Raw genomic sequence first — 15,401 nt, 5'->3', positions numbered from 1 at the left:
CTGTACACAGGCAAACTGAGATGCACAGGGCATAGATGGGCAGGGGCAAAAAAAGCAGCTGAAAGCAGCTTTACTCCTTTTGCTGAACAGGCAGGACCCTGGTTACCGATGAAGAAACCCAAAACACTTCAGACTGCTAAATTTTGCTGGCTTCACCCCTAACCACCATAATCTGATGTAATTCTATTGAACTCATTAGAAATATTCTGATCTACAACAGCAGAACAGTGACTTTACCTCTAGGTGATGGAGTATGGTTTGGGGAATCTGGGACTCTAGGTGTTTCATTAAGTCAAGTTCTCTGACATTAAATCACCAAGTTGAAAAGATATGTTTTGTTTGATGCCATTGATTAAAACCACATGATTTGAGGCCTCATAGCTTGTGTGTACATCAAGAAATTAGTTATAAAAGCAGATACACCCTTCACCATATGAATATACAGTATATGTTGTATAAGTATTTTTTGAGCATTAGTAGATGATAAAACCATATGTGAATAACTATCTAGAATATAAATATTACTCATGAAAAACCTCTGTATAAATACTACTTAGAACTGTGCTATGCATGTGGGAAAGCAATTTAAATGTCTCAAAACTAATAGTAGAATAATGTGTACAGTGTGAAGATATTAAATAGAAAATAATAATAAATATAAGAAATGGGGAGGAAGTGATTTGAAGAAAAGAGCATGGACAAAGAAGGAAAGGGCACGCAGCAAATTATATAACTTAAAGGAAGTCATGTGAAATCACATGAATAAATTGAATAAATAGAACCTGGAAAAATTAAAATGTCTGGTTCAATGACTGCCTATCAATGGCATGGTCAGGAACCATGTTATAGAGCCTATCTGATAAGTTTATGAACTACCATTGCAGTTGCTAGGAGGAGAGACAGAGAAACATGACAAAGCATAGAGGATAGCATGACATTAGTCCTTTACAATTATAGCTATTTAATTATACATGTCATCTATATAATATAGAAACTATATTATAGTTTCCTATTTGCTTCATTGCACAGGAAATTATTCCTGTTTGTATGAAAAACTATCCATTCCCTTAATGATACAAATATTTATTCTTTATTTATATTACATTTTAAATTCCAAAGGACCTTTACTACAGTAACAGCAACGCAACTGTAATATTTTTAAAACTTCATTTAAAATACTTCAGTTAGCAAACTCTCAAATCCCATTAGCCTATATTCACAGTTTCCATCATGTACCTAGCCTTTAGTTGACCAGGGATGTCAAGCTCCACCTTGGTTTTCAATTTTCTTTTCTACAGATGAATTTAAAGCATGAGTTCTTAGGTAGCTCCTAAGCATAGAATCATGTAATGTATATAGCAGCATTTCAGATCACTTCCATTGTTCATCTTCAAGGCTGTCCAGCTCTCTCAGAAATTCGGTTTATTCACAGAGGCAGAGCTTTCTAGCACTGATTAGGCATTTCTTCACCACACACTACTTATGCCAAGAACACTGATAAAAATAACACACAGAGAAGTTTTTAAAGAACTCTTGAGGGTTCTTTATGTCATATTTGTTTATAAAGAATATAAATTATCAAAGTCTACTCCTCATTGATGATTTCACTTCTAATCTTCAATTTCTCCAGCTTTGCCATTAATTTCTTCTGTAATAATATGTTTGTTTTTTCACTGAAATTCTGATATGGTATTGCTACGTATTTTCTTTGTCTAGAATCCCTGTTTTCTTACTCATTTGTTTAGTATGGCATAATCTAAATTGGGTACATGTATTACATGTATTAGTCCAACCCTTTTTACTTGAATCATCTTAATTAATCATACCTTTGAAATATCTTCTCATAGCATTGAATACTATTAAAGACGTAGTAGTAGAATTGAAATTATCACATGATATTCTTTCTTTATAGTTTATGAACCTCCTTTGCTATTTTCTAGTTACATTGTTGTAATCCAATATATTTATTAGCCCTTTTAGTTATTTGATCTTTCATTTCATATGCCTGTTTTGAGAATTCTAGAAACAGATATTCTCCAGGCCTCGAAATTGGATTATTTGAAGTGTTTCATTTTCTTTCTATCTCAGCTTAACCAAATAATTTAATTAGCTTCCTATTTCATTTACTTCCAGTTTCAACTCTTACCACGGTGCACAAGCATCAATATCTTTTATTTCTGCATTGGAAGAAATCTTTTCTACTTGTGTGAATATCTCTTACAAATTAAAACAGTTTGACTTTTGGCAGTCCTATTTTATCCTTCCTGACCTTTAAGACAAAGTTTTTGGCTGAATAGACTTATATTCTTTTATTTTTTTTTGGGCAGGGGGTGGTGTTTGGTTTTTTGGGGTTGGTTTGTTTTTTTATTTTGGAGAGTCTCTCCTTGTTCATAATATCCTTTTGAGATGATTATGAAATTATACCTGGAGACATTCCCAAGTCATTTCTACCTGCCTTAGCATAAAATGATATGTAAAACTGGTCCAGCTCATTTGATGGGGTTGTGTGAGAAGTGAGTAAACCTTACATACAATAATCATTGAGGTATCTTGATTTTTATTAACTGATTTACTTTTTTTTTCCATTTGATAGGCAAACACTAAACATCACCTATACTGTTCCCATTTGTCAGTCTCACCTAGTCATTATTCATCCAGTCTTTCCATGCCACCATCCCAGTGTAAAATATTATCTTTTACAGTAGATTGTGATCATGTTTATAAAAGGCCAAGTATCTTCTGATTCCTTGTTCCACTCTGGTGTTAACATAAGTCTGGCTTAAAGTGCAGGTAATATCAGCAAACTCTTTAGGTTAAAGACTGTTGGAGGCTCCAGAAAAGTAGAGATGAAGGACTCTGACCTTTGTTGACATTGATTATTGTATTACACTTATTTCAAGCAATAAGTGAAAAGGCAGTCTCTTTCTCTCAATTTCACAACCCCCTTTTTCCTGCCCATGATAGCATGGCAATGTCTTTTTTGTATTAGGAACCAGAACTGAAGACAGTATTTCAGATACAGTCTCACAAATAAAGGAAGAAAATCAACCAGCTGAACATAGTGAACCTGCTGTCTGTATCCTTGGCTAAGAGAATGCAGAGAGCCAGCATAAGGGCACATTGCTGCATCTCACCATCCCTGGAGGTATTTAAAATATGTGACACTTAGAGATATGTTTTAGTGGTAGACTTGGCAATGCTGGGTTAATTGTTGGTCTCTATAACCTTAGAGGTCTTTTCCAACCTAAATGATTCTATAATTATCTTATATTCAACTTCTAAACCAGAATGCTCAGCTCCTTTTCTGTAGATCTGCTCTTTACAAGTCACTGCCTTGTCTATATTTCTGTTTGAGGTTATAATATCTTATCATATCAGGTGCAGGACACTGCATATCCTTTGGTAGACTTCCTAAGATTTCTGCCAGCTTGTTTTTTCTTCAGGCTGAGGTCTCATCTGAATGCTAGCCCTACATTCCAGCATGCTGAACACCCTCCCATTTTGGTGTTACCCATGAAATTGCTGAAGGTGCACTCCTTTGTACTGTCCAGATAATTAATAAAGACTTTAAATAGTTTGAGCCCCAGCACTGACACTTGAGAACTTTCACGAGTAATGGGTATCCAGTTGTATTTCCTATACCATTTATCATCACAACACTTTAACACTGACCAGCCACTTCGTAATCAACCCACCTGGTTCATCTCTCTTCAGTTTGATATGTGGGTATTCTAGGAGACCATGTTGAAAGCCTTGCTTAAAACAATGCAAGTTATATCCCGCTTAATCTGTAGCATTCAGGATACGTAATAGAGAAAAATTAGAGGAAAAAAACCCACCAAAATAACCTTACATGAAAATCATTAGGAATACACCATGAAACACCAAAAAGCCAAGGATAAAAAAGGACAATTTGATTACTGAACTCAGTGTTTAGGATTGCCTAGAAGCAAGGAATAGGAACTACTAAAATGTATTCTGTTCAAATAGGCTTTTCCACCTTTTACCACCAAACGTTCCCTTTAGCACACAAATATATGCATACACATGCAGACAGGGTACTTATAAAGGCCAATTCTAAAAACAAAAAGTGATTCAGAGGTAAACTTTAAATGACAAAATTTGGAAGCTAATTAAATTGTCTTGAAACACTGCAGTTCTCTATTCATGGAAGAAGTTTACCTTACTTCAATAAAGAAAATAAGGAAGCCTTTTTTAACTGACCTTGCAATAATTATGAATTTTCAATCAATAATAAAACTGAAATGGAATATTTGAGCATAGGTCTTTATGAAAAATTTTGAAATACAGATAAGCCTGGAGATGTAAATGAAAGAGTTACAAACAGCTGTAAAACAGCAGTAAGAATTGATCATATTCTATATGCATTCTTTTTTCTTTCAGAAACAGTGAATGAAGAATTTTAAGAAAACTGAGAACCCTGGTGTAGTTTCAGAAGATTGGAGACAAAATGTGGCTGAATCACGAGTTCATGGGTGATCATGAGTCTTCTCCTTTCTCCTTTCTCCTTTTGCATCTATGCATTCTTTCTGAGTTATAATGGCTGGCCTATAAAACAGAACTTAATTTTCTGGAATAATATAAGGAAAGAAGTTGGGGTTTGTTGGAGGTGGGCATGGGATTTGAGGTTTCACCTGGAAATTCTCCTGAAAAGGAGTATAATACTTATATCTGCTAGTAAATTTTAGCTTTTAGCAACTAAGGACTCCATAGACTTCACTCTTGCTAAAGCATCATTCCTTATAGAAGCAATAAATATTCATACTACAGTAACAAGACCATTGTGTGGACTAGAACTCTGCTAGGCTGAGCATTGAAAGCAAAGAGTTGTTTCTCCTGAGGGGTGCAGGTTTTGCCCCTGAGAGCTAGTGATCCAACGTATCGTGTTCTGTCATAATATCTTATTCAAATAAGATTAATCTGCCTCACATTACCAACAGACAAACCAAATTTTTATGGACTATTTCATGGCAATATTATAAGGTTTGGAGTCAGTGAATATTTTTATCCTGAGAATATGATACTGAAAAAAAAAGAAACCTTTTGAAATTTTAAAAAATTGTAGCAGAAACAACTAAATAAAACTGTGTCTCCCCACTATACAGACATCCTGTTTGGGAAAAATAACCAACAAAACTCTGGGCAGTTAAGACCAAAAAAAATTATTTGTGCCCTTTGGCAGAGCTATCTTCCTACAGTTTTATGTAACACAAAAAAAAATACATATATGTTTGGCCAAATCCTCCCCTGCCACAGTAAAACCCCTGGAACTGGAAAGTATCCAGAAAAAACTCAGAGAGCTCAGACCAGTGGCATGTTTGCCTGCTCCATGAACAAGCAAGAAATTCATCTAGCTAACAAGCAAGCTCAGCGAGGCCTTTTGCTGAGCAAATTTTACTCATTTGTAACCTTGACAAATTTTTCCACTCTTGGAATTTTTCCAAGAGCTATTTTGTAAGGAGACATTGCAGCCTACAGATCGCTCAAATCCTTCTCACTGCAACTGTTGTTTCTAGTAACTAATATTTACTATCATGTTTCTGGACTGTGTGTCTGTTCAGACACAGACTGTTTTCTGTTTAGATGATCTAACATTTACCAGTTCTTAAAGGAGAAAATAATTCAGCTGCATCACAACCCTCACTTTTTTTTAAGAGTTAATTTTCACTACAAACTCTGTTTCTATAAAATTCATGTTGTGCAACTTTTCTTAATCATTGATGGGAAAGACATAAAAACTCATGCAAAAATTAAGGCTTTATATCTAAGTGGTTCACATAGGAAACCATACAGCCTCCACTGCATTGTGTATCCAGCCACAGCAGGACCATACCACCTCCCTTAATTTATCACAAATCCATTGAAGTCTGTCTCATTAATCTAGAGAGGCTGAAATTAGCCCTAATATTATATTCAAGGGAAAATGCCAATTCCTGTTCAAGTAAAATAAATATTTACAGTGTAGTCTAGAATTTGTCTCTTTTTCAAGATGTTAAAGATTAATGGTAAATGGTAGAAAACATCTTTGAGGGAATAAAGTCATGACTGTAAAGATATACAGAAACATAGAATCACAGAATGTTTTGGGTTGGAAGGAACCTTAAAGATCACGTAGTTTTGACCCCCCTGCCTTGGTTAAGGACATCTTCCACTAGACCAAAGTTGCTCAAAGCCCCATCCCTGGCCTTTAATTTTTCCAGGGATGGGGCATCCATAATTCTCTGGGAAACTTGAATATCTCTGAACAGAACTGAGTGAAGGTGTGCTTGTGCTGCTCAGGGAGGTACTCTGGGAGGCAACTTTCTACCCCTGGCAACATCTTACAACAACCAAGAGTATAGCAGGAGTTCACATAGTTAATGCACTTTGGTCACATTAGTTTGGTTCTCCTGCCAACCCTGCCAAGCACATGCTGTAGTTGATGACAAAGCTGCCCCTGATCTGCAGCCATGCCTGAACCTCTGTCTCAAAGCTATTTCCCTGTCCTGCATCTTGAGAATATTCCATGAAAATAACTAGCATGGTTCCATGACTGTACCAACTACAAAGCAATAAATAACAAAGTTGAACAGAATAAAGTCTTGGGAGAAACAAGGATTTTACTGTGTGATCATGTTCCTAAAGCCCAGAGCAGGGCATGTCAACCTACTCTGCATAGATCAGGTGCTTATAACTACATTGACTCAATGGGGCTTTGAGTATTTTTTATCTTTATTTTACCTGCTAAGTGCCATAGAGAAAAACAGTAAGGTATCCAATATGGACCTCAAAGGATTCAAGGTAATGACAGATTTGATTGGAATGTGCCAGATCAACTTTATGGTTGTTGTTGCTGCTTACTTATTAATTGTCAGGCTCTTGTGTGTGCCCAGGGACTTGATTGCCCACTATGTATTAGAGCCTAGTGATCATCAGTGGCTGCTTTTGTTGCTTTCACTGCTTTGTGCACTGCTGCGCTGCTACACTGCTTATCATCTTACTCTGCTGTGCCTGGGAACATTTTGATAACAACCGTGGCAAGGCGCCTAGACTGGCAGATGGCCAGGATATCACTGCTCTCTCTGTGCTGCTCTACTGGAGAGGCTAGAAATCCACTGTGAGCTCTACTCAAAAGGGCTATGACCTGTAAGCAGGATACCCCAAAGTGTCTGTGGCCATCGACATGTCTGTGTCGCCGCAGATGTAGTTCTGAAGGTATTGGTGTCCAAGGGTAAGTCCATGCTGGAGAAGAAATGTATCAAAATATCTGTAGCTATGGAAAAGTCTGTGCTGCAGCAGGTATACCTTGAAGCATCAGTGGCTCTGCATGAGATCATGCTGGAGCACCTCAAAGAGTGTGGACCCACAACAGAGCAGGTGCATCCCAGCAAGCACTGCAGCCATGGATAAGGTCATGATAGAGCGGGTTTCTCTGATGCATTGTGGCCCATGGGAAAAGGCCACACTGGAATAGGTGCACCTCAAAGCAACTGTGGCTGCAGATAAGTCTATGATGCATCAGGTATATCCCTGAAGAGCCTCCCAGATAAAACTCCTAGAGTTTGCATTCTGTCTTTAACTTAGGGGAGCAAATGCTCCCCCAAGGGACTGCAGTCTGCAGATAAGTCCAGACTGAAGAAGGGTTACAGGAAAGGGTTCATTGCAATGTCAAATCCTGTGATCTGGTCCAAAGGGAACAGGGGTGGACATTTTAATGGAAATACCTTTAAATTTTTGTAAGCCAGGTTTTAAGTTACCTTTCAAAAAATCACTATGGCAGGAACCACCCAAACCAATGGAGAACAAGTCTTACAGGAAGCAGTTGCAGTGTAGCAGTGATCCAACCAGAGCTGACTTGGGTGGCCAGTAACTCCATGGAATACACCACCTCCCCTGTCCTGAGTGACCACCATAACAGCTGGAGCCCAAAGCCATGGACTAAATTAACTCAGTGGACATTTTATGGACATTAGTGGACATTTTGCAGAGGTGGTTCATAGACAAAAAAAATGATATCTTTGTATGATATCAAAGGATGAGAAAGGAGGTAGTGGTTAATGAGGTTGTACTGGATACTGTGGGACTTAAGCATTATGTAAATGGTGGGGAATAAGAGGTGGAGAATGTGCTGGATTAGGTTGGAGTAGAGTTAATTTTTCTCAGAGTAGCTGGTATGGCTGTGTTTTGGATTTTTGCTGGAAATAACGTTGATAAAAAAGGGATGTTTTCCTTATTACTGAGTAGTGCTTACACAGCATCAAGGCCTTCTCTGCTCCTCATCCTACCTCACCAGCAAGGAGGCTGTGAAGTGCATGAGAAGTTGGGAGGAGACACAGTCGGGATGGCTGAGCCCAATTGACCAAAGGGATATTCCATACTATATGGCATCATGCTCAGCATATAAAGCTTGGGGGAAAAGAAGATAGTGGAGAATGTTTGAAATTATGGTATTTGTTTTCCCAAGCCACCATTACATGTGATGGAGCTCTGCTTTCCCTGGGATGGCTGCACACCTGCTTGTCCATGGGAAGCAGTGAATGAATTCCTTATTTTGCTTTGCTTGCATGCGCAGCTTTTTCTTTACTCATTAAATTGTCTTTATCTCAACCCGTGAGTTCCCTAATTTTTACTCTTCTGATTCTTTTTCCCATCCAGACATGAGGAGAGCGAGCTTGTGGCTGATTGGTGCTTAGTTGCCAGCTGGACACAACACGAATTCTTGAAAAGTAACAAAATCAGTTATAATTGATCCATTTAGGCATGAAAATTCCATTTTTCCAGGAAACTAGAAGTATGGAGAAGAAATATGAAGGGGTACATAGTTTGGCTGCAGAGAATCACAGTGCACAAGCTAAAATGAAACATGTCCATGATGAACCTAATTCACCCTGTAGAAAAATGCTTAGAGCTAAAAATGTACAACCTAAAGATGGCAACAAAATCAGAGAAGTATTTTTTTTGAAAGTACTAAAGAATAAAGGGACTAAAGTACTAAAATGAAGATAATTGCATTGGACTGTTACAGTTTGTCCAAACAGCTGTAAAGAAGAGATATGTAATTTCTGAAGTACAGCTCTATCTTTTAAAATAATTAATAGCTAAAGGATAGAGAACACGAGTCAGTATTTTACAGTAGAGGCTCTTTTGCAATGAAATTGGATTATGCTGTTTTAATAGAAATAAATTTGGGATTTTAATGGCATATTAGATTACTTGAGGGCATGCCTGATGAAAAACAGACAGGCACTGCTTTGTAAAGACCCTGGTCTAGGTGAATGTTTGGCAGGACTGTTGTAGGTCCAAAAGACTTCTTTTGTATTGTTTTTTTTATTTCTTAAAATTTCAAACAGTGAATACATAGATTTTTGTCTTTAAACCTCTTACTAAAACTCAGAACATGATGTGGTCTATGTTTAGACTCAAGAGCAGAAAGTATAAACTTCACTTTTTTCACCTCTACGAACTGCAGCAGCCGTTTTCATAAGTTGCAGTCCTAAAAGTCACAGTTAGAACATTCAAAATTTGTTTCGTACTTTACAGTGCATTTTGACATTCTGTTTTATTTTCTGGTTTTTTGACCCCTTAGTATTTCTTAACATTAATCTTTCTTTTCAGTCTTTGCAATCTTACTTTTTTTTTCTTTTTTATAAAATCTTGAGAGAGTGAGCATGACAGCAATACTGCATATACTACAGCTGTGCTTTTGGGGAGTTTAGCAGCTGAGAGCAAGACAGCAAGCCAACATCGTGTGTTCCAGCAAGACCTTGGTCAGCCAGAAATGCATAAAACATTGCAACCAGAACCACTATCATCCCTAGGGTAGCATGTGCCATCACAGACCACTCCACTTACCCAGATCAGGGACCACAAAACCGTAGTAAAAGCTACTATGAAGACAAAAACCACTTGTTTTCTTTTCCCAGTGAGGGAACTCATTAATGGTTCTTTAAATACCATGAAGATTGGTAATGTTTTAGAGGATCTTGTTTAATTATTGCTCATCTCAAAGAAAAAAAAAAGAAGCGAGGGAGGGAGGAAAAGGGAAGAAAAGGGAAAGGGGGAAATAAGTGAAGTGGGGAGAAGGAGGAGAGAAGGAGGCAAAAGGAGGCAAAAGGAGGCAAAAGGAGGGAGGGAGGCAAAAGGAGGGAGGGAAGGAGGGAGGGAGGGAGGGAGGGAGGGAAGGAAGGAAGGAAGGAAGGAAGGAAGGAAGGAAGGAAGGAAGGAAGGAAGGAAGGAAGGAAGGAAGGAAGGAAGGAAGGAAGGAAGGAAGGAAGGAAGGAAGGAAGGAAGGAAGGAAAAAAAAGAAATAAGAGAAGGAAGAAAGAAAGAAATCTCTTTCTGGGAGAATTCTGGCCAGATTTTCCATATGCTTTTTGCTTGGAGATTTGCCGAAAGAATAATAAATTGTTTCTTGATTAAACAACTGTAGCATCTGGAAACTTGACACGTTGTGACACAAAACAACTGTAAGCCTCTTGACTTCATGCAAATAAATATTATGAGCTCCAAAAGTTAATAATGCTTTATGCCAGTCAATCAGCAGATGACGAGGGACTTTGCACAAAATAGGAAGATGGATTACCTCTCTACTTTCAGCCAACAGTTACACAGAAGAGAAGAAAAAATGTAGGTTGTTCTAATGGATATTTTATGCCTTGGACACTTTTCAACATATCTTGTGGCTGAGAAAGACACAAAATATGGTGTATGTCAAATGAAAGCTCAAATCTTTAAAAATATATCTAAGTATACTAGTCCATAATTTTAATTCAGCTTCATTTGCTCAACTGAAATCTTAGCAATTAATTTTGTGATCTTCAGTTTTGTTAAGACAAGCAATCCTTGGTTTAAAGCTTACATAATACTGACTTCTGCCAGCAGTCTATTAAAATATAGACTCTCATGTTTCACACGGGGTACAAGCTAGCATTTCTTTATTTTGCTGCTTTAGGGAAATTGCAACAGTCTGATGTGAGCAATGTCGTCATTGCTTTCAAGTTAGTTTCAAATATTTTTTTATCTGCTTTCAGATTTTATAGAAATACTGGACAAAAACAACTTTTCAAATTTATGTTTAAACATATGTGACTACTGAAAAGATTGGTAGATGTTGCTTCTTAGTAAACAGCCTATTAAATGAAGTTCTTAAATTTATTTTCCTATGCATGAAACTCTTAAATTCTTCTTTGGATATTAATTTGTGATTACCATTTTTTGGCTGCTGCAGTTCCAGTAACATTAACAGGATTTCCCAAAGTTTGGAACATAGTAGTAAACTTCCTCTTCCTTTTTACCTTAACAGAATATTTCATTGACCAGATTCCTAGTTCCACTCCATTTACACACATACAGTGCAGCTAAACCAGCAAAAAATATTTTACTGTTAAATTTACCCCTGGGGCAAATTGTGCTGCATCACTAAGGTTGGCAAAGGGATTTTCAGGAATTCAGCCAGCTTACTGCCTCTCGAGAAACCCCTGTGCACCTTCTATATGGCATAGAACTGGCTTGAGGGGTGGGGTTGCTGCAGAACATCATAGAACTGATAGCATCGGGGTATGGCACATATTCTTGATTAAATCAGTCTCACATCTTCTATTCACTGAAAATCTTGTATGCAGAGAAGTAGGGGATTAATTGCATCCAAAGAATATTTATCCTCAAACATCTTGCTTAAAATCCAACCTCTATAATTAAAAAAGTAAAATTTTCATGACCACCATATTCAATTTTATATTCATTGTGTGTTGGTTATTCAGGAAAAAGTATTTGAAAAGGCAGAGAAGTGAATTTCTAAAATAAAATCTTTCTTGTAAAGAGTGCTGAAAAGGTTCAAGAAGATATTGTAGCAAGCAAGACTTTGGAGGAAAATCTGACTAGGTTAGTGGCATGTTAAGGTTATAGAGTGATTCCTTTTGCATTCTCTCTTTAACTAATTTTGGGGTATATGTAAATGTGACATAAAATTCTTCCAGCTCCTTACAAATGGTTCTGTAATAAAAAAATGTTGTTCTCCCGTAATATGACTTTCATAAAAACTCCCCTCAGAAAAGTTACAGAGTGTTGGATTTTCTATTTTAATTAGCCTTGTGCTGACACTGCCTTTTCATTTAGTGATGCCAAGACTCTGAACAATGGGTGTATTGATGCAAGCTGGGCTGCTCACAACAGTGTCTAAGTTCTCCATTGCTTCAAACTGTTGACATATTTTATGGTGAGGCAAAGTGAGTAGAAAATGTTGTCAAATCAGAAGGATTTATACCTTTCTTGAAGTGTAGATGATTTAACAGATCCTTATCATCAAAAGCTATAGGAATGGTTATTGAGGTACAGAATGTGTAACATCAAATGGATCTGAAGTAGCTAACCTTTACAACATGGACCATTATGAAACTAGTCCAGCTACTTCAAAGTCATATATACAATATCTGCCTTTTTGAAGAAAACAAGGTCGAAATATGTAGCTGGCTTGTAGTTCAGTATGAACTGAGAAAGTCTCAATTCATATCTGCAATCAGTTGCAGCAGTAGTTCCTGCAGGGCTTCAGGCAAGAAGAAAATATGCAATGAGAAGCAAATGCCAGTGAGTTAAGCAAGTTCTAAGATATGTTCTCCACCATGAAGAAAGAGACAGTGAAACCGGGCGACAGCATGCCCTGTGCTCCCTTTTGTGCTTTACAAGTAGGCATGTTGTCCATAAACAAGTTTTGAAAATCAAAAATATATGTAATTTCCTAGATCTTGAGAAGTAGTCAAAATGTAATGTAATCAAATGTAATGCAATCAAACCCCATAAAATTATAAAAGGATGAGACTAGCTGTTTTATCTTATTTGATTTTCTATCAGTTTCTATTTTTCAACATGAACTTCAGCCTTGTAACTCTTGTATTTTTTTTTGAGGCAGCAATGATGTTTAGTTATATTATTGGCTGGCCAGCTAAGACATTCCTCCTTTTCTTCCCTGTCTTGTTTGGTATAAAATTACCATGGAAGTTGATGCACTAAGAAGACCTAAATAGGGAACCTAAGGGAAGGTGGTGTTATTTGAGGTAGTGTCCCTCTCTTTAAGGCTGCTCCTTTTATATGTTTACCCAGTAAATCGGTTTTAAAGGTTATGAATAAATTAAGTATTGAAGCAAAAGAGCTCTCCCTAAACTCTTTGTACAGCGGTGATGTTACACTTAAATAAATTGAAAGTAGGGCTCTAAGTTTTCATGTATGCATTATGACCCCACCAGTGGTCCTTTCCTACCTTAACCATTCTGTGATTATGTATATATACACATAAATACATGAAAAAGGCAAAAACCTTCTTTTGCACTCCTAGATATTTAGGTAACAATTTTTGAAGGCTTTACAAATGAAGAGGCTTTAACATAGAGGGAAGCTATAAATGCAAACTTACATTCTGCAAATTTATTGTTTCTGGGTAGTCCCAGAATACATGGACTTAGTGCTGTATAAAAACGGGACCTTTGCCTTTGTTTAAGTTTTTCCCTGTCACAGAGATGGTGTTAATTTTGGGGCTGTAGGTGGCATAGCATTCTCTTCTAGGTGACACACACTGTCTTCAGAATTGCTGTGTATGCTAAATTCAAACTGCGTCATCCTAAAAAGACAGAAGACATATATTACACTGGTATGTGTCTCTTCAATACCTGGATTTCAGATGTTTGATGCTATTGAAGTTATCATCATCTAATGAGTTTTCAAATGCAATTAAAGAGCAGTAGTAGGGGTTCACCAGGAGAATCAGGCCTTTGCAGTGACAAGGGTGAGTGGGTAATACTCTCAGAGGGAGAGGTCCATGAAATCGGTGGCAATGTCTGAAAGTTTGTCTTTCATCTAATGCTTCCACTAGCATGAATTGCTAAAAATAACAGTACATCGTTTTCTATTGTTTTGATGGTCCTTTTTTTAAAAAAGGCATAAAAGATTTTTATTTTGGGTTAAAAATATTTACATCTTTAACATTTTCTCATATTCCTATACAAAAACTAAAAACTTATTCTCAGTCAAACTTCTCATTAAATATTTCATCTCATGCAACTTTTAGAAGTGTACTATAATTATTTCCAACCCAACCTATTGACTTTCTTTGAAATCAGAAATAAGGTTTTGATTATAGAATTTGGATAGCCAATTATAATATAAATCCAAGCCCAAAAGGCTGTATAAATTTAAAAAACAGATTTTACTTTCTCACCTTATGGTTTCAGCTTCAACACATCACCACTTTTATTGTTTCATATGACACAGAGCCAAGTTAGCTGAAGCACTTTATGGTGAGAGTGGTTTGAAAATAGATTTGACCATTTGAACAAAAAAAGCCTTAGCTACTTATACCTTGCTCTTAATTTTTGTGCAGAGATAGTTTTGGAATGGCTCTGGTTTATTTGAATTGCTTATACTTGGATCTTTTAACTCTATATAAAAAATATTTGCCAAAAGTATGTTTAAACACTCTATCACACCTTTACATGGCACATACCTCATAATATCAGTAAAAATTCAAAAACAGACGTTTAAAAGTTTAAAAATATCAGCATTTCACTGTCTGCTTTTGCAGTGTACCCACTAATGATAGTCATAGAATGCAACTGGATAGAACGTTTTGGATTTAGTACTTACAGGGCTCTAGACACACACACAATAGGTTATATTACAAATCACACAAACTAGCAATATGAGCGAAAATACAAATTAGAGTCAGCTTAACTGTGAAAATATTGGAGACAAGGGAAGGCATCTGAAAGAGGACCCGTTATTACGGGTGAGATGTTTTATGTCAATAGGGAAACAGTTTTAAAATAAAAGTATCTTTATACTCCCATGTAAATAATTACCAATTTTAAAAAGGCTGCTTATTTTCATCTTCCATGATAGAATTTTTCATATGCTATGTGGAAATTGTATCTATATGACATAGAAAGGATGCAAACCACAGAATCACAGAAATATTAAAGCTGGAGAAGCCTTCACCTTCCTCTCCCAGTCAGTGGTAGGTTTTTTCATGATTTCACTATATTCTATATTTCACAATCTCCTCAGGGAATCTTTTCCAAGGCTTGGATAATGGCAATGCTAGAACGTGTTTTCTAACGTCTAGGCTGGTTTTCTGCAATTTAAGTTATAACTTATCCACTGTAAGTCTGAAAAACAGTAGTTTCCCTTCTTTGACAATGTTGCAAGACTATAATCGTGTCCCCTTTCAGCTTTTTCTTCCATAGGTTGTTAAGCCTTGGTTTTTAATTTCTGCCTGATGTCATATCTTCTTGAGTCCTCTTTTGGGTTTTACACCCTACCAAATTCCCTCCAACGTAACTGAATCATTTCTAGGCTGCACTATCCCAAGCTTAATACACAATCCTAGCTAAGGCTTTCAAGTGCAAAGCAGATTT

Source organism: Corvus hawaiiensis, chromosome 26, assembly GCF_020740725.1.
Source record: "Corvus hawaiiensis isolate bCorHaw1 chromosome 26, bCorHaw1.pri.cur, whole genome shotgun sequence".
Taxonomy (NCBI): Eukaryota; Metazoa; Chordata; class Aves; order Passeriformes; family Corvidae; genus Corvus; species Corvus hawaiiensis.
Note: the sequence above shows the minus strand (reverse complement) of the source record.